The following is a 6000-nucleotide window of genomic DNA, read 5'->3' as shown; positions in this document are numbered from 1 at the left end:
GTGGCATCATTCTTGGTGAAGGTAGGATACTGCTCAAGGTCAGGGTCATACCTGCCTGGGCTACATAATCAGAGAGCTCCTCAATGTCTCTTTTCATGTAGTCCAAGGAGGTACGTCTCAGGTCGTTTACACCAGCGTGGACAATGACTGAGTCGTATTTGTACCTGCTGTTGAGAGACCTGAGTGCTTGCGTTATGTGGCGGATTCTAGCACCTGACAGGCAGCTTACTGTGACCTTCTCCTTACTCAGTCTGGTGAGCGGACGTCAGTGTGTCTGACTATGGAGTCACCAATGACTAGTGTGTCTGGCATGGTGTTTGGCCTTAAGGGCTGTGACTGTTTGACACTCTGACTGTGAGGTCTATGTGTTGCAGGTGTTGTGTTCTGAGGTGGTGGTTGTTTGGGTGTCTGCTTTGGTGGCCTCTGCTGTTTTGGTAGATTTTTGATCAGAGCCGAGTATGTCTTTGTGTGTTTATGTGTATGATTTGAGGTTGTGATGGTACTATGTGAGACTGGGTCTATAGTGTGTGTGGTAACCTTCTCCTCCTGACTGGTCTTGCCAGTCCTATGTTGAGAGAGCTCAGCCTCCAGTTTGGCCATATAGTTGCATCTCTCGCATGTATTTGTGTTTTGTGGGAGGAGGAGAGGGTTGTCTGTGTACATGAGGCAATTGTAACATTGCCTCAATATTCCCAGGTTCACCAGCTGAGCAGGAGAGGACACTAGCAACTGATCCCTCGACATGCTAGAAGGACTAGACAAAAAACTTTAAAAGAGATTCCTGGGGTCGTGGGTGACCGAGAAATGGGGGTTTGCCTTTTTGGGGTGCTATCTATAAGAGTGCCGTATCAAGGTAATAAGTACTGTAGGAGTAAGTGCTAGGTTTAACAGATAGAGAAAAGTCTACTTGGAGTCAAGTAGAGATGATCTTTTTAGGTATTAGAGAAAGTGCTAGTAACAGGGATGCTTAAAGGTAAGATTGAAAAGAATGCACTCTGCAGTGTGCACTAGAGAAGTTAGATATGAAAGTAGGTAACTTGAGTTTTACCTGTTTAAAAAGTTAAGGTTTAGTGGAGAGTTACTATTTTTAAAACAGCAAGATAGACATTTATAGTGTCTAAATTATCTCTAACTGAGCCCTTTTCTTTCAGTGACATACTCAGTGTTACCACTGCCCTGAGTCTGCAGGCTGCAGATGACCCATCATTTCAGGGACTACTTGGCAATTAGGCCCTTTCTCGAACAGTTATGTAACACAAGCTTGACTCCAAGAGAAAAGTGGCTGAAGCTTTTCAGAGAAGGGCCTGAGCTTATGGCACTATATCTGGTAATTGCTAGGGTATTATCTATACCAACATCAAATGCATTTGCAGAAAGAGTTTTTTCTTTGGTGAAAAGTAAATGGACAGATGTGTGAAACCGATGTAGTGTGGGCTTGTTAAAAGCCAAACTAATAATGACTAAAAATTACCAGATGAAATGTAGTGACTTTTATTCAAATATTGTATCAAACCAGGCCCTTCTTCATGCCATAAAATAAAATTAAAAATACACTTTAAAAAATGTGATTTAGTGTACTAGTATGCAGTGTACAGTGTGTAGTACTAGTGTGCATGTAGTTTTGTGTTTTTCTTTGCTTTAGCTTTAATTTGCAATAAAAACGGTCTTAATTATACTCATTGAGCTTGTGAGTGGTATGTAGATTTTTTAGTTTTCTTTCAGAATATTCATGGTTGGTTTATGAATTTTTTTAAACTTTTTAAATAAACAAGTGCCTGTTTAATGAGTTGTGTGTGTTTTTTTCCCTTTAAATTTTACTTTCTGTTACAACTGAGTAATGTGTTTTTTGCAGTAAAGTAATGCTTCACTTCATTTAAAAGGTTTTGAGTTTTCAGTATGCTGTAATAATGTCACAGTGTAGTACCCATAACTGTAATCCTGCATCTCATTTAACACCTCTGGTGATGTCATGGTGGTCACCCCCATGTCCCACTTTGGCCTTGTCAAAAAAGGTGGCAATCCTATAAGAGCAAATAAAGACAACGCCAGATATATATTTTTTCATGCTCCTTAAAGTTTCACATTGAAAACGTCTGTAACACATTCAGTTTTAGGATTTTTTTAACTGATATCCATGATAAAGAGATTAAGAGAACTGTATCGTATTACTTCCTCAAAATAACTTTTTACAAGTAAAAAATAGCATATCTCACCATCCTATGAGCTTCTTAGATAAAGTTGTAGTAAGCCGTTATTAAGAGTTCCACATTATTTAAAGAGGAAATATTCATTTTGCAGATAGAAGGTTGAGGGCTATGGTGCGAACGATACCAAAATTTCAACAGCATTTTCTTTTAATCTTGTATTTTATTGTTTCATTTTGTATTGTATTTAGTTCAGCAGTAGGAAAACAGTCCCAGTACTTAACAATGGGGAATGGTATCAGCCTCCGATGTCTCTACTGTCAATCAATATGTTTCCGCCCCAACAATCCCGGTTTAAGTTATTTTCATAAACTCACGTCTGTGGGCAGTTTGAAGAAAGCCACTTTTAATTACTACGAATGTCTGTAACGGTAGTAAATAGACTGATACGGGACGTTAATTACTGGAAGTTTGCAATTTTTGTCTGCAAGGTAAAGTACAAATCGAAAAGCAGTCATATTAATGAAATTGTGTCATCGTCGTGTTTTGTGTGCTTCTGTGTACAGGAAGTGGCTACGGTCAACGATTTTGTTACGTATTAGGGAGTGCGGCTTTATGTTCTTTCTGGATAACTAGAATGAAAAACCTAAAACATTTAATAAAACGGTCATATCAGCAATCCTAATAGTTGACGTCGTTCTTTTGAGCTCTTTATTATCAGCTGTTACTCTTCTCATTAATTTTACAAGTGCTGGAGCAGTGGTTCAGGTTTACTGTACAATGGGAGAGCCTTTGATCCCAACAGCCTTCATTTGCCCACAGTGTGACATTGTTTTGCATATTTCCGCGTTATCAACTCCCTGTATGCAGTGCAGTCTGAGTGGGGCTTTCAGACAGTAAACAACGTTGTTCTTCTGCAAAGGAAACGTGGGCTTCCTTACGCTGATGCCATTGCATTTCAAAGGTGTTCTTTACGCTCGGTGATATTAAGTGAGGGAAAGTGGTACAGCGGTTAGCAGTGTCGCCTCCCAGTAAGAGGTTCTCTGGTCCGATTCTTGTAGGGGTGTCTGCGTATCCTCCCCATGTTCGCGTGGGTTTCCTTCGGGTGCTCCGGTTTTCTCTCACATTCCAAAGGCAAAGGGGGACCAGGGGGATTGGACACTGTGAATTGACCGTAGATGTGAGTGCAATTGTGTGATACGGATGGACAAGGCAAGGCTAGCCCCCCGTCCCCGAGACCGACGGTGCAAACCTTGGTTGGCTCTAGAAGTGACACTCTGACCCCATGTGCAGAAATGGGAAAAGGGGTTATGGATGGATGGACGGACATCGTGAGGGCAGCAAGGGCTGCATCCATACAGTTTAATGGACACGTGCAGAATATTCGCAGGGACATGCCCATTAAATTCTACGAGCGTTTGTTTAACATGACGCTTTGCTGAAAAAAAAATAGATGCATTTGGACCGCGGTTTTAATTTAGACTTAAGCAACGCTTACCTACTGCATCACTGTACTTTACTCACCCGACACCGCAGTGCATTAGTATAGAATTTCAAACACTTTAACTAGCCATTGCTGCCATGTGGACCTTGAAAAGGGACTGTGTCCAGTGGGTCTACCTGGTTAATAGATAATTATTTTTATTTATAAGAGCCTGGCTCATTGCTATGTGGCAGTACTAGTATGACATTTGTCACACTGAATTTATGAACATTTATAGTTTTTTTCTTCTTTTTCTTGCTAGACCTTTTGACAGAAATAAGGAACAGCTACCTCTGGATGCGGAGTTAGCAAACGGCATTGTTGTAGAATAGTACCTCCCCCGTCGGTCTACACAGAAGTGTGAGTGGCTTTTGTCATTGACATGCCAAATGGCCGTAATGTTGCATGCAAATGAGGCATGATTGACTGCCATACAGATTCGACAGTGACATCATACATACATTGGTAGTTGATTGATTAGATATTGAAATCATGTCTGTACACATGGGTTCCAGGGGGATTGGGGTTTCATTGGCATGGTCCACATTTTACAGCTTCAACAGGTCAGTTAGGGTGGGCTAACCCTAACCTGTAAAATACGGAGCATAGCAAAGTCATAACATCTGTCTCCGGTGGAACCCAGATAGGCATTTCTTAATGAACATTTCTGTATTTATTAAACAATAAATTACTAAACAATATTGGAGACAGTTGGGAGGTATGCATGCCATGTAATGATTCTGTCTTAATGCATAAATCTGTATTAATAAACAGCTCGTTGTATTGCTAATATCATGCACTGAGTCTTCCATTAGTAGCAGTTCCAGTGCTTTTCTTTACCATTATTGAATTGTAGTGCCCCTTTGAACTAATGTGCTGAATACCTGATGAATATTCATGAGGCCACTGACGACATCATCATGAACATTCATTAGTCGAACATGTCACCAGGTATTAGGTGGTGGGTGAGGTTAAGGGGGACTTGCTACTGCACATCTGGGGAGGTACTGTTCTACAATGCCAGCAAACCTTCCTTAAGCTGTACACAAAAAAATCATACCTCTCAAGTTTACTTCATTATAAGGAATATACCTTGTTTTGGGTCTTAAAAACTTCCATGTTCCTCAAAGCTTCACATTGAAAGGGTCTGTCACATATTCAGTGTTAGGAATTAACTGATTTTCATGGTAAATGGAAATTAATCATATAATTCATCAAAAGATATTTTTATAAGTAAAACTAGCATATTTTAACCCTTCATAGTTGAAGTTGTTAGTAAGTGTTCCACATTTTGCCCATTTGTTCCACATTATGAGGACAAGTGTTCCTCATTTTGGAGATTGGAGGCTGAGCACTATGCACAGAGTAACTTGAATAGGCGATATAGACTATATGTCAAAGACGTGCCAGTACAGGAATCATAGTACAAAAATGTTCATCTTTTCTACTGCTGCAGTAACACTTAAGAGCAATATTTTACTTTAGGGCGAGCCATTCCCTGTCCCCGCAGGCAGTGGGCAGGATCAGTTGAGGGCATTTTTGAGTGACAGTGGTATATGCTGTTAGCATCATATCTGTCAACTGTACAGATTTTTGCCTTATGTTTTTGGTCTTCTTAAAATTTGTTTTTCTCGCAAATTACAGAGGATTTGAAGTCCCAAAGTACTGACATACGCTTGAGTTTCAGACTTCATATCCTTTAGAAAAATGCAAGCTAACAACATTTTGAGTTTCTGAAAGCAGTATTTAAAATATGCCCCTATTTTGGGTTGTTGTCTCTCCAATTATGTAAAGCGTTTCTAGATTTCTTGTGTTAGGAAGTTGAGTGGTATGGCTGTCAGTGCCTGCATGTAGCTTCCTTAGAAGCCAACAAACAAGGTGGAATTAACACCGGATTCCCTAGTGGTTACCGGCAAAGAACTTGAATTTAGTTGTGGTTCTTTTGAGCATATGGACACTGAATAACTAGGACTTTCACACAAATTTTCTGTCCGTTTTACTAACAGAGGTGACTTTACAGTTTATAATTTCACATCTCAGTTTTTTGATTTTGAAGTTGCAAACATGTTTAGTAAAGGTTTTAACTTTGTACCCACTAGGCGTTTGAATCTAGTAGAGGTTATATTAGACTTAAAGTTGTTTGTTATGAATTTGAATTTTAAGCTGATGTACAACTCCCCGAGGGCAGACAGTAACACTGTTTTATGAAAAAAGAGTCTATACAACCCCCCCCTTCCTAACTGTTTGTCACTATTTGAGAAAATGTGTGATTTTGATTTCAGGGCTTTACTTGATTGTAATTCGAACACTGTTTTTCATAATTTGTCCGATAAAGAAAGAGCTCTGTTGGTGAAACTTTGTAGTGATAAAACT

The 6000-nt window shown here is 39.7% G+C and overlaps 1 protein-coding gene across 3 annotated transcripts in view; it reads left to right on the top strand.

The window, feature by feature from the left end:
* Positions 1-2485: 2485 nt before the first annotated feature.
* Positions 2486-6000, top strand: part of LOC122807168 (sialidase-2-like) — a 307506-nt gene continuing 303991 nt past the window's right edge. For 2 of the 3 annotated variants that reach the window (XM_044078203.1, XM_044078201.1), the window contains exon 1: positions 2486-2635. The gene's annotated coding sequence lies outside the window, so the exon portion shown is untranslated. Of the gene's footprint in view, positions 2636-3031; positions 3109-6000 lie in introns of those variants that run through there. The other variant, XM_044078202.1, reaches the window with a different exon arrangement.

This window comes from Protopterus annectens, chromosome 7.part0, assembly GCF_019279795.1.
Source record: "Protopterus annectens isolate FY-2018-M chromosome 7.part0, PAN1.0, whole genome shotgun sequence".
Lineage (NCBI taxonomy): Eukaryota > Metazoa > Chordata > Ceratodontiformes > Protopteridae > Protopterus > Protopterus annectens.
This window is presented reverse-complemented; position numbering and strand designations above follow the sequence as displayed.